Here is a 25,937-nt window from a genome sequence, read left to right as displayed (position 1 = left end):
AGAATAGCCTGTAGGAGGCTCTGCTTGTGTTCTCTGAACAACAGCGCAGTGTTATGGATGCAGTCACCCATTACAGCAGGCAGGAAACTGTGTTTCATGCTAGTCTGACTAGGCTTTTCTTTAGGCATAGAAGAGTCTTCTGGAAGAGTTCATGTTTGTCTCTGCCAGCCAGTCATTGCCCAGCAGCTGTACTGAAGGGGTAGCGACCTGCTGCTGAGTAGGGTCACAACTCATTTGGTTTTGCAAGTGGCTCTTGACTGTAACGAGGGAGGAATTATGCCACTGTGGACAAACGAGTGATAGCAGACACTGAGGTTAAGTGCTTTTTGTCTTCAGTATCAACAAAGAACAGCAAATCTTAAGGGGATCTTTACAATAAGTTATCTCCTTGAGGTACTTGGGCCATAATTCATGCTGTTTCTAAAGTCCAGAGAAGGTTGATTTTTTTTTTTTTCCCCTTTTTACGTGAAATCCCAAAGCTGTAGGATGAGAGTAGGATGGGAGCTTCAAAAATTGCTTTCACTGCTTTGAATCTGACCCCTTATATTCAGGCATAACCTCCAGGACAAAAAGAAATGATTTTGTTGCAAGTATTACTTTAACTCAAATAGCGTTCCTTACAGAACTACCTGTTACAGGGATCCTGGTAACTATCAGTAGAATTGTAACATATAGAGCCTGTTAGCAAGACAGAATACAATCGCAGAAATCCTTCACAAATGGAGATTTTTTTGAGAAAGCTCAGAGTCAAGCCTATGGGATGCTCAGGCACCGAGGCCCACAAAAGCAGGAGGGCATTTAACTTCTCAGTTAAATGTTTTCTCAGTTTCTATCATGTTTTTGAAAAACATACAAAAACATATTTGCTGTTTGGAGAGTGCTGTCTACATTCTTATATTACTCCCACCTGACAAAAAGTGGATTAGTTGTAAAACTATTGACTGTGTGTTGCTAGTGTAGGTTTGGACTTGATTTCCCATTCACAGATAGACACTTGTTTGGCTTAGGTCTTGATTTATCTGTCTACATTCCACACACACTGTGAATCAGCTCCGATTTTGACTTTTAGGAAACCTCAAATAGTAGCCTTTTCTGGAACAGTTTGGAAGATATCATAGAATGAGAGAATCATTTGAGTTGGAAGGGACCCTTAAAGGCCATCTGGTCCAACTCCCCTGCAATGAACAGGGAGACCCACAGCTCCATCAGGTGCTCAGAGCCCGCTCCAGTCCAACCTTGAATGTCTTCAGTTACGAAGCTTCTACTACCTCTGTGGGCAACCTGTGCCAGTGCTTTACTGCTCTTATCATAAAAAGCATTGTTCTTATATCTGATCTAAATCTCCCCTGTTTTGTATAAAATGATTTCCCCGTCTTATCACAACAGACCTTGCACAAGAGTCTGTCCCCAGGCTTTGTGCCTGGTTGTTCTGCATTCTTTAGGGAATGGCAGCCTTTGTGGAACCTTTGTCATTTTGGATACCTCCAGGAATCCGAAACATTTCTGCTTGTGGAAATGAATGCTGTACATGATCTAATAAAGCATGTGACTGTAGTTCTGTATACCTGTGCAGTATATATGAAATTTTGTAAGTTTCAGATTGGCCAGGGGTAGGTTATTTTTCAAAATTGTGGTACGTCAGAAGTCTTAAACAGTAAAGTTATCAAATGAAGAAGGACTACTTCTGTGATGCATGTGCACACGCTATGATTTCATTTCCAATCTTGAAGTATAACATTTTTCTGTCCATCTGTGGTAAAGTGGTTTTTATCTGAGTTTCTTACTTGCAAATCTGATAATTGAGAAGCAAATTAAATACATGTTTTAATTTGTGGGCTGGTCTCCTCATGGACTTTGAGGAAGCATTATTTTTGGAGTAAATAAATGAGTTGTTACTGTTGTTGACATGACAGTGGTGCATTATCATTCAAAGGTTGTTTGCTGTGGTAAGGATGACATTCGTGATGGACGCAAAACAATAGTTTGATAGCATTAAAATGAACAAAATGGACACTGACTGGTTTCTGCTATTCTATCCAGATTGCTTTTGCAGTGTAATTGTTGCTCTAATGGATGACTGTTTTCCTTTTATAAATGCATCCAGGTATGTCTAGACAGTAATCCAGCAGCCTTAGTAAAAATGTTGGCCTTCACTTCTCTCAGGAGACAAATACTCATAAAGGTCTGTTACACCACACTGAATCATTAGGTGAGTTTTAAGAATCTTCCTCATTTCATACTGTCAGCATGCAGATCATGTATCATGCCAGGTGCAGAATCAGTGTCTCTACTCGTTTTTCACAATAATGTTATTTGTCATAATGGAGACTGTAGAGGGACTAGAGAACTGAAAATTTGAAACTGAGATGGTACTTGAATCACTGCAATGCTTCTGTTTGGTGCTGCTGAAGAGTTCCTATGAAGGGCATGGGACTGTACAATGTTTTACTACAGATGCTTTCAGTAAAGTGACCCCAAATTGATTTAGAATGTTTTAAATATGCAGTAAGTGGAGTAAGTGCAGTAATCTTTTGAAGCTTGTTTGCGATTCATAAGGAAATTATTAAACTAATTTATGACACTTCTATAGCAAATAAATATGGTATCATAAACAGAAGATATTGGCTTTCTCTTAGATGTTGACAGCGTGAACAACATTGGGTTTAAGGCCATAACCAAGTCTCCTATATCTCTGTACAGCTCCTGAGCCTTGGAATCACAGCTATGAGGGTCAAATGACACCTAAGGAGAACACATATTCTGGATTCAGTGAGCATGTTCAAGCTTCTAAGTGGAGCTTGCATTTTTGGTACAGAATATTACCACCTCATATAATCATGCCACACATCATATAGATCTCTGTGCTTTGCTGATTTAAAGGGTTCCATTTCCTTAAACCATCAAGCTCGTAGGATATACGAGTAATATTATTTCTTTGCTCCCCAGATGTTGCTGGAGTGAAATTAACAATTAAATGACAGAAAATTTGTTCTTGGATATCTTTTGATGACAGTTGCCAAATGCTGTTGAAATCTGAGCTATTTTGAGGGTTTTACTTTGCTTTAAACATAGCCCTTTTGTTCTGAAATGAGCTAATAAGATGAGTGGAAAAGTGCCAGCATTATAGACATGCAAATAATGTGTTCACTTCTGCACATCCAGAAAGTATGTAGTTTCAGTGATGATCTTGTTGTTTGGTTTACTTGTCTCTGAGAAGGGTCTCACTCATGTTGCAGGAGGACTGAGTCTCCATCAGTCTTGTTGACACTACCTGAAGTGTCTGTAGATGTTTCTCCTTGCTTTCTTTCAGCCAGTTAATGATTCTGTCCCCCAAGGTGCTCTGGAAGGAGAGGTGGAGATGTAGGTGCTGGCAGCAGCAGAGTGCATTGTCTGATTCTGGGAGTAGGGCTTGGGTGTAAAGGGGGCAGGAGAATCCTTCAGCAATTACTAGGCTCATCCCCTTGCAGAGATGGAGCAGTTCTGATATATTGGAGGTGTTTGTGATTTCTATAAAGATTCCTCAAGCATCTCCAACCAGAGGCTTTGTTTTCCACAATAAATTGTGTGCGCATTTCAGAATCAATCTGCTTTGATTTTGCTCCTGGTCAGCTCAGCTGTACACAGAGATTAGCTGTAGCTGCCACTGAATGTTTAGGAGTTTGTCCAAGCTAGAACAAAATAAGATGACTCTGAGAATAATATATTATGGAGGTTTTCTACTTCCCTTTTGTTTTCACATAAAGCTTTTGTATCAGAGAGGCTTCCTGGCACAGAGCTCTAACTGAATTGGTTTGTTTAAGGAAAAGTCCCCATCATTTGAGGCACTGCATGCAACAACAACAATATATATATGTACAATGTAGCTGTGTTTGCAGAAGATAGAATTTTGTTCTTTACATCTTTCTCAACAAAAGCTCAGGAGCGAAAGTATCTGTCTCTAACATGAGCATCATGGGCAGGTCACTGTAGCTGATATTTATCGTGCTAGCAGTAATCTGAAGCAGAGAAAACATGTTAGCTGTATGTGTGTGCCAATTCCTTTGACCAGATTATTCAGATTACTCAGTAACTTCATGCGTTGATATTTCTTCTGAAAATTAATTTTGTGGCAGATAAAGAAAGCACACATAAATCTCTTATTTTCTGGCTGGGCAAAAGGCTAAAACAACAGGGTGTGTCTGGATCTGTTTTGTTTGGTTATTAGTATTCGGTGTTTTTCCCTCTTTTTAAATGTCTAATTCAAATGTCAGTTCATTCTTCTCTGTTTCCTGCCCTTATTCAACTAGACTTCCAGACCAGGCTTAATTAACTTCAAGACCTTTTCTGCCAACCCCTACAGTTACAGTCTTTTCCTGGAACATTTCCATTGTTAAAATCCCCATGTGTTGTGAGATGATACAAATGATATTATTGCTGTTCTTATGAATTTACAATGAGCCTTTCAATGTTTTTACTTACAGTTTAGCTCTCAGAGTCAGGGAAATCTCAGCTTCAAACCAAAATAAAACTAGGGAAGCAAATATCTAGCTTACAGTGCTGAAAAAGCAAAGCTAGGAAATTCATTCCTCAGATGTAGGAAAGCTGTCCTGTGTTTTATGACATTTTTTAGAGCTAGATTGCTCTCTGTTAGGTTTTGTTTCCATCTGGAAATGACAGTGACTTAATGCAGTTTTGCCACTTGAACCTAGCTGCAATGGTGTGTGCTGTCAGTGCTGTTACTTACACATTGTATAAGTCGCTATGGAGGTGATAAAAGTGAGAGCTGTGAGGGCTTTCATCAGGGTGACCCAGTGAGAGTTCTGCTCACAGGTGGTGGCAGCGAGCCCCTGCAAGGAGCCTGGCACTGCAGCCATGCTGGGGCTTGGCATGGAACACCTGGAATGTTGGTGCTGGGCAGCCTGGCTGCTTGGGAAGCACCCATTCCAAGCAGAACTGCACTTTGTGGCTCTGCTGCCCGAATCCGAAGTGCAGTGGAGGTATTTCCTGTGCTGAGGTGGAAATTTTTACTTCCCTCAGTTAGTAGCTGTTTATTGGAATGTTCATTTGATGAAGCTGAAGATCAATCTATATAAGGCAGGTAATAAAGCTCTCTATTTTACAGAAGGAAAATGGTGCAATGTATTGCAAAGACAAGTGTACTGCTTTCTTCCTGTTAGAATCTTGAGTAATCTCTAAGTGCAGTTACTGGACGATGCAACTATTCCAATTCTAAACTTATCAGTACTGCTGCTGGCACTGGAAATGTGCAAAGCAAGTCTGTTTGCTCCCATTGTTGTCCTTCTAAAAGTAGCCTACCCTCTGCTTTTGGCCTTGATTCTCAATTTCCACTTGGATATGTTTCTTTGTTGAAGTGTACTGGTAAGTTAGATGATACTGCAGTATGTATAGTGTAGTAGTATTTGTTTGTTTTAATGAAAGCACTAACAGAACTGAATAAACAGGCACAATGTACTATTGTGATGTGGATTCATAAATAAGGTAGTGAAAAAAAAATCCAATACCTTATTAGTAGTAGGGATTGGTTGGTGTAGCCCTAACACAAGCGAAATAGTTCTCATTCAGACATTTCTTACTTATCTGAAAGACAGTGACAGTAGAATCCATTAAGATGCTGCAAATCTCTAAATTCAGGTGCAGAACTCGGGGTCCTACAAAGGGAAGGGGGAGGCCTAGGACTGTGCCTGTGGAGACTCTGGCTCTGAAGCGGAACTCAGCGCAGGAACATTTCCCATCAATGGCAGGATTTCCTGTCATTTGCATGACAGCAGCATTAGGCCCCGATTCTCCTCAGGCAGCGCAAAGGTACACTTTGCACTCCAAGAGAGGATTTCCAGAACTCAAACTCAGAACAGATACCATCATAAAAGGAAGGGGAAAGAATGCTCCTGCCAAGGCATTACTCAGAAACGTGGACAAAGACAGAAAGAATTTGGCTGCATCTTCCAGGCGTTCAGTGGAAGTGGGATTTCCCTTTATACTGTCCTACACAATAAGGACAGGGATCAGTGTGTGCTGCAGATAACCTGCTTTGCACCCTGTGAGGATCACGAGGAGTCAGGAGGTGGTGTCAGATGGTGTGGGTGGGTATGGGAGCAGAGGGGAGGGTGCAGGGAGCACGGCAGGGGGTGCCTGCAGTGGGGAAGAGCTGGATGGAGTGCTGCTGATTTGTGAAGGCTGACTGCAGGCTTTTTAAAATAGCGCGTTACAGAAACAGAGGGCTTTTTCTCCTTAGATTTTGACACAGCATGGTTGCAAAACCCCACAGGAACAGGAAGGTTTTGGTGACAACTAGACTGGAACAGGAGCACTGGTCTTTCTGTATTTTGAAACAAGAATAAAGAATTTAAAAGGTTCCTCCTTTTGGCCTGCCCCTGGCTGTGGTGGTGCTCTGTAACTCCTGGTATTTCAGGTAGCAAGGTTGGAGCGAGAGAATAGTTCTTCCCTTTCACTGATCCTTGGTATGGTGTCTACAATTTCTGCAGTGTGTACCAGGTAACCATGCCTGTCTTCCTACTGAAAAATCAGCCATTTCTCAGGATGAACTCTCTACCCTTTCACAGAGGCTGCTTGATAACTCTTTCACATGTAGCTCCTAATCTTGTATGGAATGGCCCAGCTGTCCCTCTTGTCTAGAGATAAGTCTGCCAGAGAGCCCTTCTACCTGCCCACAACTTTCTCCTCTCTGACTGGGAGTTGGCCATCTCTCTGTCCTAGCGAGTCTCCACTTTACAGAAATAATCACTCTCTGCTTTGCTCTAAAGGAGAAGGGCTACACTGGGTAGGATTTTCGATTTGTAAAGCCCCAAAGACAGCAAGAAGAAAGACATTTGTTTTTAAAAAAATGCACTGAAGCATTTTCATTTTCAGCATTTTCAACGCATTTCTCACAGGCAGAGGAATGCCGTTTTCTTCTTGGCGCTAACATATGAACCTCTGAATTAGAATTCTAGAACCTGAGTCAAAACTGGAGTGATGGACACACGACAACCGTGGAATTCGGTTATCTCTGTTCTGTGAAACTTCACTTTTTTATAAATTTTGAAATATTAGCTAGCCTAATGTGAGAGCTAGCCTGCTGTAAAAATGTAACCTGACCAACAGAAAAAGACTTCTTGAAAAGATTGTCTATTTTTCATTTGAAATATTAATTGAAATACTGACTTGTGGATGCATAGTGCAATCCTCTGTTCCATACCAACTATAAATCAGGAGAGCCTTTAAACCAGGGATTTTTACCTATATCCTGTTTTCAGCTGTTTTATCCAACAGAGGCAGGATGTGAAACAAACCTGTTTTCTTTTGGCAGCAAACCTGTTAACTCTTTCGGTGTAACCTTCTCTACCTGAGCTCTCTCTGTAGCCCTGAGCCCAGCTCTGTGCAAGCTGCAGGTTTGGAATGACACACAGCTGTCCCATGGCATGTTTTCAATGTTTGCATTTGCTTTGTAATGTCTAAATAACAGTTCTATGACCTTATGTTAAAGTGTGGAGTGTTGGGAAGTACTTAATGTGGTGTGGCTGTATCACTGAGAAATAACTGAGCTAAACAAGGAATGATTTGTTAATTGAGTTTATCTTTTGCTTTCCGTTTCATTTATGTATTGCTGTGACTTCACATACAGCACTGCAGTACACTGTACTATTCTGAGGCATTCATATACTAAATTAAAACTGTGTCCTTTTCTCCTGATGGTCACTCTTTATTTAAGAACAGAAAATAACTCCTCAAGATACCTCAGGTAAATTACAAGTCAGTGTTTCTGCTGTATGTTTCTGGTACACTGAGTGTTGTTACAAGGCGCAAATTAACTGGAGATGAGAAGCTTTTGTCAATCATTGGAGCAACCTTGCTTTTGTCTAGTTCTTTTTCCGGCATGAACATTTATATTACGGCATGCTTTTACAAATGCTGATGTGATGATTTATAATCAGTGGGGGCAGGAGCACGTTGATTAACTGCACCTTCGTTAACTGCAGTAGCAACCAACTTTCAATTTTTTCGGTAGCTGAGAATAGAACAGATTTTCTCACAGAAATGAATCTTCTCCCATATCTTTTTTTCCTGCATTTCTTTCCTTCCTTTATCTTTATTACAGCATGACAACCAGCACAGGAAGGTACTGTGCACACTGGCAGTTCCACTGTTGCAGACTAGAATCCTTCCACAAAAAGCAGTATCAATTAATCTCTTTTGTATAAATGCTTCATCTTTGCAAGCTGTATGGTAAACTTGTTGGCTCAGGTTCTTGCTGCATTGTCTTTAGGACAAGATAAACCTTTTCAACCAACTTTTTTCACCCAGCCTCTGTTTGTAAAATACCTTGTCAGAAAAAAAATAGTGTGTTTTGGACCTCTGAGATGAAGAAACTTCTCAGGTACAAATTGCTGGTGTTCTGGAACAGGAGCTGTAAAAGCTGATAGCCCAGGGTTGGGACTTAGGAGACCAAGGCACTGAAGTGTTTGCCTAAACTGTCCTTCCAGCCCTAAGCACCCTCAGAAGGTACAATAAGCCAGGGATGGCAGTTTTTTTGGGGGGGGGCTTCCTGTCTTTGGGTTGATCACTTAAAACCATAGCTTTTCAAACACCAAGGGCAGCCCTCCCATTGCTGGAGCACACTGACCACGGCACAGCGTACACCTGCTCACTACAAGCTGTACTAAGACTGTAACCTCCATGCTGCAAGTGGAATTGTTTCATAAATGGCTTACAGCTGCTGTTTGCAGTATCATTTCAGTCCTTTCTCCATTGTGAGTGAACATTGGCAACATTATCTAAATATTACAGAACAGAACTACAAAAAAAAGCATGTGTTTTTTTCTGTTACGTGACCTGGGAAAACTGTGGTATAGCCCAGGAAATCTAGAGATTTTCCTCTTCCAATGTAAACTGTGAACAACTCAGCTGTTGCCCTCCCTTACTTTTAAGTTCTATGAATATTAGGCCCAAAGGATGCTGTAGATACGTATGAAATTCATAGCCTAACCACTGGTATATCTTAAATTATTTAAAGCAGTAGAAGACATTTTTGGTGCAGTTAAAAAATTATTGCAATTACCTCCACAGCTGAAGGACGGCAAATAGCATTTATTCCTTACCTGAGTCAGAGTTTGTAGAGCTTCACTTTGTTCCCAAATGAGGCAAACTAAATTCAGCGGTGTCCCAAAACATTAAGCAGTACATAGAAAAAGAAGAACAAACAGAAAAATCCACTTCACTTTTCGTTAAGCAGTACTGGGAGTGTTCAGCAACCCAATCTCCAAGGTTTTCCAGCTGGAATCCGCCTTTTCCCATCCTGCATCCCGGCATCCTGTTATTGTTCCAACTCTTAGTAATACAGTGAGAAAAGGGAGTGGAGGAAACAAGATAAACTTAGCCTTATTATTGCTCTAGTGACTTATTTGTTACTGCCTCTAATGAGGCAGCTGAATAAAAGGAAATCGGCTCTCAGAGAAAGGCAAAAGTTGGGACAAAAGTTAGTATTGAGTGTCATTTTATAAAGAGTTTTGGAGATTATAAAAAATGATACTTTAAATAGTGTCTGATATTTGATCAGCGCAGACTATGACTGTTTTGCTCAAACAAAAAGGGTGCTTTAAAGCAATTTGGAGATGTCTCTGTAAGGGTTTTTATACGTGCAATTTGGAAAGCTGAAGTCCTCATACAGCTGAGAAGGCTGGGTGTTAAATGGGATTTGTCAGTATTTTTCATGGGTAAAATTATGACCTCAGATGGAAGACAGTGTGGACGGGCCTTCCAGAAGGAGAATTTGAAGCATTTTGATTAGATTCAGCATTTTGCCTCTAAGCCGTCCATGGCAGCCAGCAGGGTGGGTGGTACTGAGGCTGGCTGTGCAGAGCACGGTGCTTCTGATGTTGTCACCTGCCTGAAGTTTACATCAGCAGGTTGTTCAGTGAGGCCAGTCAGATGAGCCTGTGGGCTTTCTTACAGCCTAGCCTGACTACCCAAACCTTATTAGGACCAAGATGCCTCCTCTTCTTGCACCTGTTGTTGGCTGACTCCTATCTACATCTCACAAGCTGAAGGCAGAGGTGTAGCTCTGATATTGAACAAAAGAACTGAAAGAGGATTTTTTTTTTTTAAATTAAATAATGCAGAAAGAAATCTGAGAAATGAGAAACTTAAATCAAAACCCACTTAAAAAAACAACCAAAGGCAGTTTTAATAAAAGTAGGCGAATGTTCAACATACCTTAAGTAGGACTTTAAATAATAATGATCCACAGTTAAATGTTCTCTAGATCTTATTTGTCATCACAACTCAGCACAGGTGATGGGATTGATTTTCTACCTTTCTCAAAGGCTAGAAGTGGCTGTGTTATTTCACATTCTTATGATATACAGCTGCAGAGATGGATGTTTTCAAAATTTTGATACATTTGTTATTCAGAAAGTTAAGCGACAAATGAGGAGGCATTTTTCAAAGTCTTACTTAGGGAGACCAGCGAGTATTAAGACCCCTTCCAAGAAAATAAGCTGTTCTCATTTCGTTGCTGAGAGAAGAGCAGGGAGGATGTTGATAAAGAGTTTTCCAGGGAACTGCAGCTATCAGGTCAGGATGTAGCTCAGTGATAAAGTGGTACCCACAGCAGACAGCAGTCCCAGATATGATTTACTTTTGCAAATGACTTCAACTGTGTTTACAACCGTTGCATTGCCTTTGATGTTCATATCTGTGGACCTGGGAGTGAGCATGCTATTTAGCTAATCTAAACTAAGGATGGGGATGAGAGAGCCCTTCATGTCTGTTACCCAAAGAAAGGAATGAGAATAGACCTAGGTTTTCTGTGCCCTGAGGCATCAGGCCTAGATTACCAGGGTCTGTTTTAATGCCAACTAAATAAGCTTTGTTTCAGGTACTTGTTTTATCTCTGCTGGAAAGTTCAAGGAAGACACGAGAATGTTTCTAAAGACATTTTCAGCACCCTCTGTTTCAGAGCTCAGTAGAGTTACCAAAAACCATTCTATGGGCTATAAGGAAGATAATTTCACTTAAATTTTAAAGCATCTTATTAAAATCTCTAGATCTTTCATATTCTGTTTTACAGATTTAATGTATACTGAAGTGATTATTTAAAGTTTCTTTCTGGCTATGAGGAAATGTGCATGGAAATTTTATTGAATTTGAAATTGCATCCCTCTCAGTAGAAAACTAATGGTTCACAGCACCTCATTTCCTCTACTTAATCCCAGATATTTTCACTATCACACTTTCTAAGCAGTGAATTCCATCAGATTTTCAAAGCTGCTGACTCAAGATGCTACCAAGCCAGTTTTCCTGTAGACCTTGGACTTCCAGACTTTTCATCATCAGTGCTAAATGATAAGAGTTAGAAAAAAAGCCCTTGATGGTTGGCTGCTTTTGCATACTGTGATAATGTTTTAAACAAAATATCAGTACTTTATGTCAAGTTTTGCTAACGGGAAACATCCTGTGTGTGATCAGGCAACATCAACGGATGTACGTGCCGTCTGGATGCCTATCTTACCTAATAGCAAAACTTCTGGAAATGAAAGGTAAAAAGTGAAGAGCATCCTTAGCATGTAGGAATTTCGTGCTACTCCGTGTGACTCATTTTGCGGACAGAGCTGGTGTCGTGAGCAGTAGGAGTGCTAACTGTGTACTTGTGTTTCACACCTTTGCTGCTGTCAGGTTCCTGTTCCGCATGACACCAACTCTTTTACCTTATCTATTCAGCAGTGCTGTCCAAGTTTTCTGACTGGTTATCTCCAGCTGCTCCTAATGGCTCACTCACTTTTTTTCCCAGAGGTTTTCCCACGGATGTCTATTAGCTGCTGTTTTTTGATTCCGTGGCACCTGGGCTAGCTGTGCGTGGCTCAGATCAGCATCTCTTCCTAAGAACGTTTACATGGTTACTTCCTTGCTGGTGTCTGAACAGCATTCCAGACTACTCAGGCTAGCAGAGATAAAAATAGTCTTTCCTTTATTGGCAGGGGTAGATCTCAAGTTTGCTTTGAAGGTGCTGGTGCGTAGTTTGAATTTGACTTTTCTGTGAATCTAAACTAGTAACTGCCATCTTGTAACTGCTGAAAGGAGTAATGTGTTATAATGGGCAGAAGCAGAGCCCTCATTTAGTATGCTAAATCTATTAAGTTTGATTGTTCTTACTATACATGGATACCTGGGAGTGAGTTTGTATAAATTGATGGTATTTACAATTGCATAGAATAAATGTGAGATTGGAGGTTTCATCTTTTTTTCCGAATTACATTTTGTATGTTGCTGAGGAGGTTGTTCGGGTGATCTAAAGCTCAGATTTCATTATCTTCTCTGTAGCCAGGAAAGCAATATGACTTTTATGATAGCAGCTTTTGGTAACATCTTGTTTCAGGTTTTCCCTGTAGTGCTTGTTTGCTGCCCAATGTGATTAATGGGCTGTGAAGTTCTCCAAGAATGAGTGGGAACTGTAGCTGTAAGAAAAAGTTCTTTGCTTTCCTAGGCAGCAAAAATTCCAGCCAACTTGATAGAATAGCCCATGCCTTTCACTGAGTAAGCACGCATTTTTTTCCTTGCCAGTACTAACAGTTACAGTAAAAATTCATCTGAGAAATAAACCCTTACTAAGTTGTCATCACAGCCAAAGACAGCTGGTGATGTTTCTAAGAGCTGATGAGGGTGAGACCTTGTGGTCCATCTTCCCAGAAGCAGCGTGTTGCAGGCACTGTGCAAAGGTCTGCCAGGACTTGAAGTTCAGTCACGGTGATAAGACTTGTGTCTGTATTTTGTGGCCAGCTAGAAGAGAGCGCACTCTTTCCTTCAGTTACAAAAAATAAAGCTGAAATGCTAATCTGGAACAGTTTAGACAATAATTGTGAAATCCCCACCCATTTGAAATATGCAACCATATCTAACAGTTGTCTGAAGCCTCTGGAAGTAATGCTGCTTAAAGTTTGAAAAATAACAATTAGTGCTGCATGCGGAAAGCTTAATCTCTGTGAAAAGTTGGTTATTTCTGGGGCCTTTAATCAGAGCAGCGCAGTGCTCTCAGTCATTTCCACTGGGAGCCATTTTCCCTTTGTCACTGATGGAGGTCTGCATCCTGCAGTGAGTCTGACTCAGCTTCCTTTTGTCAGATTTGTTAAACAAAAGAATGTTGCTCTCAATTTCATTGTAGTTTTTTGCAAGGTGCATTTTAGAAAGCAGCTGAGGAATCTTAGCTCAAGCTGGTGGAACTGGAGCTTTGCTGGGGACGTGCAATAGTCTTTCTCTGTAGTGCTTTCCAGAGTGCCGCTGTGGCCGTGCTGTATGCATTTCATTAAGGCAGATCTCTCCTGGAAGGTCAAATCCTGCACTCCTTAACAGACGAATCTCTTGTCAGATGAGGAGCTTGTGGCTACAGAAGTAACAGCAGGACTTCAGTCTTAGCTGTTTGGTGGGGAATGATCCCGAACTGCCTGGTTTCCTTGTTTGGAAACATGAGGAAAATAAAGATGGAAGAAAACTCATCTAAATTTTACTAACAGTCTTAGTAGCACTCTGGGCAGGAGCTGTAAAATGAAACTGCCTTACCATCGAACTGAAGAAAGGAACAATAAATCCCTCTGATGGTTCATTGCAAACGCAATGCACAGGGATTTAGCAAGGAGCCTGCAGGCCAGCTGAGGCCCACTGACCTTGGTGGGATGGTTGGGTTTTAGCAGAAGGGCTGATGCAGTGATGTAATGCCTGTCAGAATCGTCCCAGGTGTGGTTCTGATGATCTTGGTTCAGTGAAACTTTTTAGTCCAAAGAACGTTCCTGCTTTCATTAAAGATGTTCCTTTAAAACAGTCAAACAAAAAAAACACAAACTTTTCCTACCTAAACAAAACTGATAAAAATAGCTGCCTTTCATTTGTTATCACTGTGATTGTTTATAGAACCAAGCTTTTGTCTCTGACTGGTAATGCAAAAAGGAAGCTTGTGTCTGGGGTCGAAGCTTCTCCCTCTTATGCCTGCTCCTGTGAAAGGAGTAACGTCCATCTTCATTCTTGGGAAGTCAGCAGTGCGAACAGTTTTATGCCCATGGCATTCATCTAAAGAGATCAGCCAGCACCCACAGGAGCTGCAGCAGGGGATGGAAAGGCAGTGCTGGGGAGCTGCTGGGCCGGGAGAAGCTGTGTGCAGGGCTTTTGTTTCAACCCCTTTTTCTGTTCCTGGACGTGCTGCTCATGCCTGGCTGCGTGCTGTGATTTTTCTCTTGGGAGAGGATGCAGCGTATCGGGAACAGGGAGCTGGAGAGGGATATGGCCTCTTCTCTTCCTTCCTGCACTATTTGTGTAACTGATCTGCCCATCCTGACACTGCCATTCCTGTGGCACTCTCCCCATTAATAGTCAAGTGCTGCCCGCTGAAACACTTCCCTGTGACCTTTGGTGTGGGATGGTGGAAGGCTGCAGATCCCAGCTCCTGGCCTGTTATGCCAACTTCTTGCTGGCTCTGCGGCTGAGTGTCTGCTGGGAAACATTAGACCAAGAGGTTTCAGATACATTTTAAAAAGGATGAAAAAAATGCAGATTTTCCTTCAAGAAGACTTAACTTTTGTGCCTCTTACTGTTCTATGAGAGCCTTGGAGGAGATAGGAAGTCAGATTAGTAGTTGATCTGCAAGCTATGTGCCAAAGAACAGTTCCAGAATTCAGAGAGATGTCATCCCACAAGCTACATCACACAAATAGGTCTGTAATGCTGGGACATGTGAGTCTAATCAAGTGCCGGAGTTTGATCTGAAAGGGAGGATTTTAAAGTATTGGGGTGAAAATAGCATACTCAGGAGGGTAGCTGTCAGGCTTGGGGTTGCTTTCAGAGTACAATTGGGGTACCACTGTACCTCAGTGTTGTTCTTGTCTCACTATACCCATGTGTAACCTTGCCAGAGATGGAGCGTGTCTCACAGTGCTTTGCTCACTTCCAGATGAGTCTTTGTGAACTCACAAGTTCCTGGAAGGGAAGCTACGCTGTGTGTTTACAGGACGTGAGATGACCCATATCTTGAATGCTTTCCTTGATGCCCCTTGAAGTCTCTGGATTTTCCTTTCATCTTATTCCACTGAACTTCTGGCTTTCCTATGATCTGTTCTCCACGCATGAAGTCACGCCTGGATGTTAGCATCTCCTGCATCTTCTCCACACAGACACACACACACAGAGTAACGTGGCTGATCACTCTGGGGCTGGCTCTCCCTGCCATATGCCTTCCTGTGAGGGAGAGGGGCTGTGGCAGCCTGCAGGCAAGGTGCTGGGATGGAGAGGTGTGAGGCATGGAGTTGGGGTCCTGCTGCAGCACAGACTGCCTGCGAGACATCCCGGCCCCCTGCAGCACACGTCAGACGGACCCACGTCTCTGCTGGCTGCCACTCTCTTCCCAAGAGCATGGGTTTTCAGGCTTGGGATGTGTTGTGTTAAAACAGCACTTGGAAGAAGGGAAGCAGCTCCATGTGCTTGTGTACAAGCTGCTCATGAATCTGCCGCCGGGCTGAGTGTGAGCCAAAAGGAGGGTGGAGGGAGCTGCTCTGAAAGAATTCTTGCTCAGGGGTTTAAGTTAGGAGCCAATGCACTAATGCCTTGTAAATTGGTTCAGTGACTTTTACTCATTTATATGCACTCCCTTTATTACACCCCCAGACCTAGGCTGCCTTATTTTTGGCTTTGCTGCCAAACACTGTGCAAATGCAGATGGTTTAAGTGTATCACTGGTGATCCCCTATGTATTGTTCCTGCTTTGCAGTCTGCGCTGTGCCTCTTTTAGCCACTGAGTGGATGTGTAAGAACTCCTAATGGCTTGGAAATCAGTCAGTATGGATTTTTTCCCTCATACTGTTGAAACGGATCCATCCGTGTGGTGGCATCAGCAGCCAGTATTTCCCTTTAGTTAAACACTGGAGGCCATTCTGGGCTACGATGCTGCTCTCTGCAGTAAAGGAGCTCTATTTGCACCAGCTTGAATTTAGTCACTGCAGTGAGATGTGGAATGTATCATCTCAGTCTTCTGCTGGAACGGATAAAATAACATATAATTCTTAACCGAAAGAATGTATTTATTACAGCCTAAATAACTTCTTAGCTTCCAACTAGGGAGGGAGCACAAATCTGTTGGAAATCCAAAGGTTTAGGCTTGAGTGCTTTTGGCACATTGAGATGTCCTGCAACGAGTGTAGGGAAACAAGTCACTGAGCTGACGGGCCTAGTCTATGAAACACCAAATTTCCATGGCTGTCGTCTTTGCAGTGCAGTGAAAAATGCAAAGACGTTTTAAATCTTTTAAAATCATTTTGAATCTTCAGGTTACCCGTGGATTGCTTGGTCTGCTGGTACCAAGGCGTGGGGTGGGACCCCCAGCCATGTGCTGGCGCTTCTGCTCAGTACGTATCTCACTGCTGCTCTGCTAACTGATGGAATAATGCAGGATGAAAAATGCGTAATGAATAATGAAAAAGCTCGAGCTTTGGGGATTAATGATTCATGCTGAAATATATCTGCCCTGGACAATTTTCTTTTGCTGATATTTCATCTTGAATGTACAAATGGTTGGGCCATGCCCATCCCTGTGCACTTTAACAGAGATTAAAAAGAGTAAGAGCTGGCTATAACATCTAAACAGAATCTCAAATGAAAGAACATGTATATTTAAGAGCACAATGGAAAATTTAAGAGATTTAAATCCATGCTTGAACTTCTCAGGATTTACGTAAATTTTGGAAATTCAGAGAGACAGAAAATGAATGGTTTTGCAATTTGCAAAGTTTGTGCCTGAGCACAGACAGTGGGATCTATCTGCCCGAGAGCATTCCTGAAAACATGCTGCTAAATGAGCTTGTTGTGTGGAGATATATTTACAGTAAACAACAGGAAAGATAAATGCTCGTGAATTACTGCAAGTAGATTTGCAGCTATTTTGACTTGTCACTGGTTTAATGCAGCAGAAAATTATGCTGATTGTTAGAAAAGAAAGCATAATTTTAGAACAGTTGATTTTCAGAAAACACCTTTTATATATGATGTACACACTCAGTGCATACTCAGTATTTTCTAATATCTTTCAAGTAACTTTAAAGTGACATGTCTGGTGTTTGTGTTAGGGATGGCTCGCAGCACCTTTGGGTGGGAAGAGTTCAGTGGCTGCTCAGTGCTCCTGGGCTGGGGCACAGAAACCTGCAGGAAGGTGAGGACCTGCCCCGTTACAGTGTTTGACTGTGGGAGCCAGATGTTAGTGCATTTATTCTTCAAAGCTTTGTTTGGCTTCTGTAAGGCTGGGTTGAGATCTCATTAGAGAAACTTTCTTGTGACACTTCCAGTGCTTCCTGCCTGGGCTCAGATGACAAAGGAATGGACTTTCTTAAAGAATTTTGTTGTTTCCGCTCCTGACCTTGGCCAGGGCCTGCAGGTGCACAGCAGCACAATGAGCAGTGCTGGTACTGCTTCCTTCGGAGTGGCAGAGGTTGCTCCCATGGAGGCTGGATGAGGTACGTGCCATTTGCAGCTAGCCAAGTGCTGTCACTGCTGGGCAGCCACGCAGGAAATGAGCTCAGAAGTGTTCAGAAATGTAACACCACATCTGAGCCTGTTTTTAAAGTGGAGACCATCCGAAATGAGAAGGCACCCATACCTTTACAGTGAAATACAGTGAGCCAACAAACCTGAGGGTGCTCGGACTGCCAGTAGCTGCTCTTTGGTGGCTTCCAAGGTGTCCGATGGGACTGAGCAGCCCTGCTTTGGGTGAGCAGCTCTGTTCTGGGAGGCAGCCATGCACAGGAAGCTTCCCCAGCACGGGAACAGCCGAGCTCGTCTGTGCTGCAGTGTGTTTGTTTCATGTAAACACTCCGACCATCACAGCAAAGGTTTTGTGTCCTATCTTAGCTGGAGGGCAAAAAATAGGTATCATTGCTGTCATTACAAAAAGTAGATTTCCTTTAAGGTGTGGGTCAAAACAGGGCTGAAGTGATGGGTGCTTCAGACCGTGATTTGACAGTGAAGATGCACTGATGGGCAGGCTGAGATATTTAATGTACTACATGAGAGCCTATAACAAAGTAAGAATTTTTTATGAGTCAATTGACGCTATTGGAGCAGATCTCTGACAGTTATGCAGGTGTAGACACAAATGGCTTTTACTGTGGCTGCTGCTGAAACTCTTCGCAGTAACTCAAATAGTTGAAACTGTGGATTTACTTCTGCAGTGGTGATTGACCTGCTCAGGTGTCTTGGGTCACCTTTGAAAAAATGCTGTACTTTACTTTGAAAATGTAACTTTCCTTTTCTCTCTGAATACTGTAATTCTAGTTTGTTTTCACCCATCCATGCAAAGGCTTAGTGTAACAAAGCATGGGGCAGGATGTACATTGTACTGCTGAAATAATGCCACTGTAAAATGGCTACCTTGTATCCTTGAATTAGGGCTTTCCCTATATGAATTGTTTTTTAGTTAGTTTGTTTTTGCAGTAGAAAGTGGTTATTGAGAAAACAAAGCAAAATATAAAGTAAATGAGAAAAATGTTTTTCTCTGTTGAAATAGAGTTTTAATGCTAATTGCATTTAGAAATAGGAGACCTTGTAGGAAGGAAAAAGAAGAGTCACATAAAAATAAAATGTGCTCCCTTTGATGTATGTATTCTCTTCCTACACCAGGTTGTCTCAGCTTGCCTACATTTGAGATTCTCTCCTGTTGTGACCCAAGATATGGTAATCAGCTTGCATGCAAATACAGCTTCAGCGAGTAAACATCTCCTGATGCTCTTCTGTGGCTATGGCATCTGTCTGTCTTTTTTCTGTATTAAAAAAAATAAAATCATTAGTGCCAATAGGAACTGCCACTATAGATGAAATTCTGTTCCTTCTGCTTTGTGGCCTGTCCAAAATTAATAGCTGTACTTAAAAAAGTCAAATCTGCCACGGCTGAGGACTTTTTAGTAAGTGTGAATATCTGTACTGTACAAAGGCAAACCTTCTACCCTGTTACTAATTCTCTATGATTTTAAATGGAATTTTTTGCATTAATCTTATGAGTGCTTATATTATTTGATGTGTATTAATTACATCCTAATTCCATTTATAATGTAGAAAGTAAATGATGGGACATATAATGAAATGTAAGACACTTCAGTTGTAGTGAAAGCTGGACTATATTTTCTAAAACATCTTCTTTGGCATTTATATGGGCGAGTTAAGAGGATGAGTGTAGGGGAAAATATAAATGGAGAAGATAAAACTCTCTGTCTTTCGAATGCTATGTGGAAAAGACTTGGAATAATTTTTGTCTGTAAAGTCAGGTTCATTATGTAGCCAATATTAATCTGGACTACACGCCTTCTTTCTTGATGCCTTCCCCAAGTGGGCCTCAAAATGAGAGAAAATTTTGATTTATGTATATTCCAGCTTACTACTATTAATTGTTAATGTTTCATAATTAGCAGAAAGGGAGCTGAGACTTACAGACTGAGAGGGAGCTGCAATGAGCTGCTCAGTACCAGCTCTCCTGCCCATCAGGACAGGCTCTGTGCATTGCCCGTGCAACTGGACCAGGTCTGTTGTCACCAGCGTTGTGTTCCCTTCCTGCTGTTTTGCGCTGATCAGCTCTGGTTTCAGTGCTTAAGGAATGCACCCCACCTCACATGGCGAATGAATCCACTTCTGAGAAGGAGAGGAAAAACACATTGTATCAATCACTGGGCAGAATCTCCTGGGAAGCTGGAGTTCAGGAGGGGTGCAAGAATGCGAGCTGAAAGCCAGCGTAATCTTAGCCACATTTTTTTAATCCTGAGAGCATAACATGTAAGATTACTTAGTGGATGGTTATCTGTGGCTGTACCACAATTCTGGGGGAGGACGGTACTAAAGATAGAAGTGTGACTTTCAGCTTCTGTTGAGAAAGCTTTTCACAGAGTGCACCAAGCACAAATTTATACGGTAAGCAGCCTGGAGCAGCTAATTGTAAACCAGCATGTTTTTCTGTAGCATTTCAGAGGCTTTCTAATCTGAATGATCAGATAGCTCAGGATGTTTGTAATGGACCGTGGAGCTTTCCACTGGTTCTAGCATGTGTCTGAAGAGCAGTGTTCAGTGCCTTGGGCAATACTCAGTGCCCAAGGAAAAAGGGTTTCAAGTATGTGGGCTGTGTAGCATCTGCTAAACCTGTATTGGCAGCCATTTCAATGAGCAGTGGAACTCAAGCTGTTGTCTCTACTTAAGGAGGTGGCTGTTTGGACAACTGTGGTTTTCCTTGATGAGTGAAGAGTTCAGTCAGAGTTTAAGCATTAGACTGCAGGAGATGAATTTGCACTTTTGTCCAGCATTAAGCTTGCTTGATATGAAAAGAGGAAGCTGTTCCTTCAGTATAAAGAACAGTGAAGTCAGGATGATATGAAAACACTGAAAATAGTCTCCTGATAGATGGAGAAGGTCTGAAATGCATAACTGAGAAGCAAGTAGTTACTATACTTTCTCTCACTTCTGCTATCTGAGACATCTGTGTGAAATGGCAAGATGTTTACAGAATCAAAGCACTTAACCCAGTGTCTTTACATGTTTTGAAACTTTTGAAGAATGAATGAAGCATTTGTAGATTATCCTCTGTTAGAAAAGAAATTTAAGAACTGAATGTGTCTCACATCGGGCTGCTGTTGCAGAACTGCTTTGAAAAGCTCGAAGTAATATTTCTTTGCTTCAGATATCATGCAACTCTAAGTATACCTCCAATGCTGACAACAAAAGAAGAGTCTTCTTAGAAACTTGGTAAACATACCATGGGTAAGCTTAAGAATCAAGATGGTTTTCTAAAGAGAGAAGAAATTAATAAATTTCTTTTGACCCAAATGTTCAAGGATTTTTTTTTTAATTTTTATTTCTTGGCTTTTTTTTTTCCCTTTCTTTTATTATTATTATTATTATTATTATTATTATTAGCCTTGGTCCTTCACTGTGTCTCCTCTGATTTCTGGCACACAGATGGGACACCATGAGTTGTTCAGGGACAACAGGTCTGGCTGACAGTGGTTCCTTTCTGCTAGCTCTTGTGTGTATGGGAAGGATCCTGTCTGGTGCTGAAGAAGAGCTGTCTGTCTTCAGTAACCAACCAGCGGATCTCCCTGGTGTTGCATAAAACCCTGTTAAGATATGCCTGGAAAACAGAGGGAGATCCTCTTTCTGTTGGACTGACTGACTCTGGGTAGCCTTGTGAGCTGTCTCAGCTGGGATGATTCAGGAAGTTCAAGAGACTTTCCTGTATGAGAGAAAGTATGCCTTGCTCCCACCACGCTGTTTGTATCCGTTCTTATAAGGCTCTAGTGGTCTGGACTGCAACTGCTAAATCATTGCACCTCCATCATCTTTACTGATAGATTTATTATTAATGTGACAGTTAAGTGGCACATTAAATGTTATAGCCATTATTTCATCTTCTTTTTAGATTACGGTCTAGCTTATTAAGTGTAATTGGACTTCAGCTATACTTGCATAACTCGTTATGCCAATATAAATACCTCTGCTGCAGGTGAAACTGAGCTCTTTGTGATGTCAAGAAGCATAAAGTTTAGCAAGCTGTCAGTGTTTTGAATCTGTTCGGATGTTCTTGTGTTCACAGAAAGGCAGCTCTTCAACAGAGAACAGAATTCACAGATGTAAAAAAAAAAGTCAGTAACCAGAATATGACTTTCCTGTCTTTAATATTGCAAACTTGAGAATCTGAAACTTAGAATATGGTAGGTTTGCAAAGGTCTGAACTGAATGGTATTGCTGGTGAGGAACAGAACAAATGACATAGAGCTTTTATCATTAGAACTAGTATCATCATCAATAATAACAGTAGTAAAGGAACATCCATATTGTGCCCTGTATTCAGGAGTGCTATGATGTACCTAATGGAATATCATTTGGTTGCTTTTGCAGCTTCTGTGGAGGACATAGGATAGTTACTAAGAAAAATGCTACTACATTTCTCAGTGGCTGAGCATTTCCACTATCTGACATGAAATCTTGTTCTCTTTTACTGATGTCATAGTAGCAATTCTGAGTGTGGCTGAGTGCACCAAATTCTTATGCCTCACAGCACAATTAGGATCTGGTCAAATTGCAACAGTCTTGAACTCTCATTTGGCTGGGATCACAGATTGGTTTGGGAATAGCCAGAATGAGAAGTTGAGAGAACGTGCAAGTTTAAAGCTTCTGAAATAGGCTGAAGTTGAATGGTTGTGATTAAATAAATAAATACATTTAAAAAACACACAAAAAAACACACCTTCTTTGCTAAAATGAAAATTAAGTAAATGGACTTAAGGAAGATATCATTTTGATGGAAATGATTTTCCAAAATCAGTGTCATAACTGAAATATATAAAGTATTGCACATAGCTACATGTTTCTCTAAGAAACCAAATACAATTTTTGTGAAGTAGCATTTTGCTTGAATCAGTTATTCCATTTTGAGGTCAGGCTGCTTTTATATTATCATCACCTTTAAAACATGATGTGATATACAGATAATCATAAATTGCTTTGTGTAACATGAGAAATAAAAATGTAATGGATTCCCATTGAGTTATAAATGGCTGTGGTAAGAAGACCTTCTTAATTTTGTGGCTTTGCCACACATGAATTATGGGCTGATCTCTCAGTAGCAGGATGCATATAAATATTTGTAATGATTGTGCATTCATTTATGCATTCTCTATTATGCTTGTAATGTGTCTAAGGGTAAAAAATACAGCCATGAAAAGGACAGCAGAGTTCAGCAGAAAAATGTCAGACGTTTGTGCTGCAGTAGTTTGTGTTGGTAGAAGCCTTTCCTTCCACACCATCTTGCCTCCTGACTGGGGACTGCCTGCTGCTCCCAGCCAGAGGGATGGGCACGAGGATTCTCTGACTTGTCACTGCTTTGAGAAATTACCTGCTGTAATTCAAGCAAAGCAATGTCTCTGTAGCTGTCAGCATGAACAAAGGCCACCAAAATGTACAAGGTGGGAGTTTCTCCACCGAATAATTTGGATACATCCCATTGCTACCTTTATTACCTCAATCAGGGAAAAAGTGCTTGCTACTACTGCATTCCTACAGTTGGTATGGCCATACCATGATGCTGCCATACAGACTATGACTGTTTCTTAAAATATGGAGGATTTGTCTTTTCTTTGCATATATCATTATCTATTAAAAATGCCACAACCCAAGCCATGGCAGGAAATGCTATTGCGTCACAGATGTTAGTATTCATGAAGTTGTTCTGGGTTTGCTCATTATGGCTGCAAACACCATTTCTCTGTTGCTGTTTTGTGGATCACGAGAGGTCTTTGCATCTACTCTGACCCAGTGTAACCTCTCTCACATGCCTAGATGGTTTCTGAGTCCAGCACAACATCTGTGCACAGGAACATGGTGATTTCAGTTCAGTTCCTGTTCTCATCTCCTGGGCTTCCCATTATAGATTTGTGGATGGCTCCAGCCATGTTGGTGATGCTGAGAGATTTTGGTGAGAGGACAGTGCAGGCTGTATTCTATTTCGAGCCCATTAAAGATTTGTTCCAATAAGAAAATCTGGTGTTAGCCTCTTTCTAAATAGAAGAAAACTGAATTTTCTTATTGTGCCATACATGTGCCAGAAAACAAAATGGTGTGCAATGGATGCTGCTGGTTTGAGAACCTAAAAAGCCTGGGACAACAAAGTGCTGCCCTTGCTCAAAAGAGGAGGCTGCTGTTTTGTTCTGTGTTTTGTTAGATCTTCACTGCCTGAGGATTTATTTTAATGCAGTTACCTGTGGAGTCATTTAACAGCACTGGCAAATCCCCTCAGAAGGATTCTGCAAGTGCTACACTTAATTATTTCAAGGAATGAAAGTGAGCTTTAATACGATGTCCTGCATTGACCTTCTCTGTTGTGAATAAGATGGTGCAAAGTATAATTTTCACTTGTCAGGCACTGCATTAGACAAACAGATAAATGAATATTTCTACAAGTTATACTATATAGGCATATTACAGCAGGCTGCTGTTTTAATAATCTGGATAATGTTTGTTCCTTACTTCTGTGCGTATTACAGTTGTTTGGATTATATAAGCTGTACATTCGTTCCAGCTTCTATTGACAGTTAAATTATTATCCAGATTTGATGGAATGGATAACATTGTGCTCTGATTTGGTCTTCTCTATGTGAATTGTATCTTACAGAAATACACTGCTGTTAGTCAGCCTCTCCAAGGAAGTATTTTGTTTTACATCATAGTTCAAATATAATATTGATTTTAGACAGATATATAAAGGTAAAACATAAACCACAAAAAGCCCCCAATTCTATAAGCCTGCAAGTAGTTCTCCAAAAACAGCTCCATCCCAACAGCTTCTCTGTTTGAATTTTCAGCAAATTCTACTGGCTTCTGCATCCTCTGATGTTTCTCTGCCTCACTAGAGTTGGATGGGCTGTTTGAGTATGTGCTAACCAAAGCAGACATTTGTTTCTTTCTGATGTGAGTATGGGCTCATTAAGTAGCTCAGCTGTGTGAGCCCTAAGGCCAAATACTCAGGAACCTGGAGAGCAGTGGGTTCCTTGAAGTGACAAGTTTCACTGCGAGCCTTAACTCATTTAGCAATCTTACTTCATAGAAACATAAAATGGTTTAGGTTAGGAGGGGCCTTAAAGACCATCTTGTTCCATTTCATTACTTAGACCTTCTTAAATGGTGCAGGAATGCTTTAATGCTTTGTCTTTTTTTCCTGGAAAGATTGCTGTTTAAATAACACCCAAGCTGGAAGGCAGGCTTTGGACAGCTGCCCCCTGTAACTGTGGCTGGGCTCTGCAGGCACAGAGGTGCACAGCTGGCTTCTGCACAGCTTTCTGTGTGCCTCACACGGCCCTGCACGGGGAGCCTGGCTGTGCAAGGCCAGAGGGGAGCACAGGGACTATGCCACAGCATGAGAATAAAAGCTAGAAGCTGCGGGTAAAACTGGCTGGAAATATGATCATTAGTAACTCATACAGTTAATAAACTGTACAGATAGGCAGCCAGCCAGCCATCTGTCTAACTGCATGTACAAAATCCTCCCTGAAGTATATGTTGTGATACTCTCAAAATCTGTATCATTAAGGATGCTGCAGTATTTGTAAAGCCATTCTATTGCATATTCAACGCCTTCTAACTTAAGACCAATCAACTCTGTGTCTACTATAATGAGAGATCATTTTGTGGCCGTGAAATTGAACCAAACCTGCTGTTATATTAAACTGATCAGAATCACGTTTCTGTATAATGTCAGTGGTGTAAGGCAGTGTGACTGCTTGCAGTCTCAAACATACTTCACAGATGAGGAACTGATCCTTCTGAAGTTGGCTTTTGATGAGATTTTAAAGCAGGCTGAGGAATCAGGCGTTGGAACTGTTTTCCTCTTCAAGCGATCCTTTATAGATCGCTTCCTCAACCTCAGGAAAGCATTGGTGGCTCCTAATAATGGTCACTTAAACTGTGATGAGTGAATGTAGGCAGGTGCTAATTTTGTATGAGCACAGTTGATGGTGTCTAAGTAATGAATTTAAGTGCTTGGAAATCTAACACACTAGATCAATTGGAGTCTGAATTTCAGAGACAGCTCTATTGTGGAATGTGGTTGTTTGTTGTTGCTTTCATTTTTTTTGAACTCACTGACATTCTCCTGGTAGCTTAAAAAAATCTCGTCAAGTTAAAAGTTGAGAAGTAAAACTGACAATGCAGGAAGCCTGATTTCACTGTGCTGTAGTCTTTGTTGATTTAAATGCTGAGAGTTTGCTGCCTACTTTGCATTTCTGAGTTGAAAGATTCACTTTCTTTTCCTACCAATCTCCTTGAAAGTTCATTCTTTCTGTTCCTAACTTTAAAACTTTCTAATTCCCTTATTTTGCACCTCAAAAATTAAATATGGCTCTCAGCTGATCAGAATACTGAGAGACAAATTAGACATAATTTTTGTA

General features: G+C 41.2%; 1 protein-coding gene across 1 annotated transcript in view; it reads right to left on the bottom strand.

Moving 5' to 3' along the window:
- The window catches only part of CDH5 (cadherin 5), a 28,574-nt gene extending 19,289 nt beyond the window's left edge, over positions 1 to 9,285 (bottom strand). Inside the window, exon 1 of the mRNA XM_042877040.1 lies at positions 9,096 to 9,285. The gene's annotated coding sequence lies outside the window, so the exon portion shown is untranslated. The remainder of the gene's footprint in view (positions 1 to 9,095) is intronic.
- Between the last annotated feature and the right edge of the window lie 16,652 nt (positions 9,286 to 25,937).

This window comes from Lagopus leucura, unplaced genomic scaffold (assembly GCF_019238085.1).
Source record: "Lagopus leucura isolate 7727_CA_CO unplaced genomic scaffold, USGS_WTPT01 Super-Scaffold_100017, whole genome shotgun sequence".
In the NCBI taxonomy this organism is placed as follows: domain Eukaryota; kingdom Metazoa; phylum Chordata; class Aves; order Galliformes; family Phasianidae; genus Lagopus; species Lagopus leucura.
The sequence above is the reverse complement of the archived record's forward strand: the minus strand, read 5'-3'. Positions and strand labels throughout refer to the sequence as shown.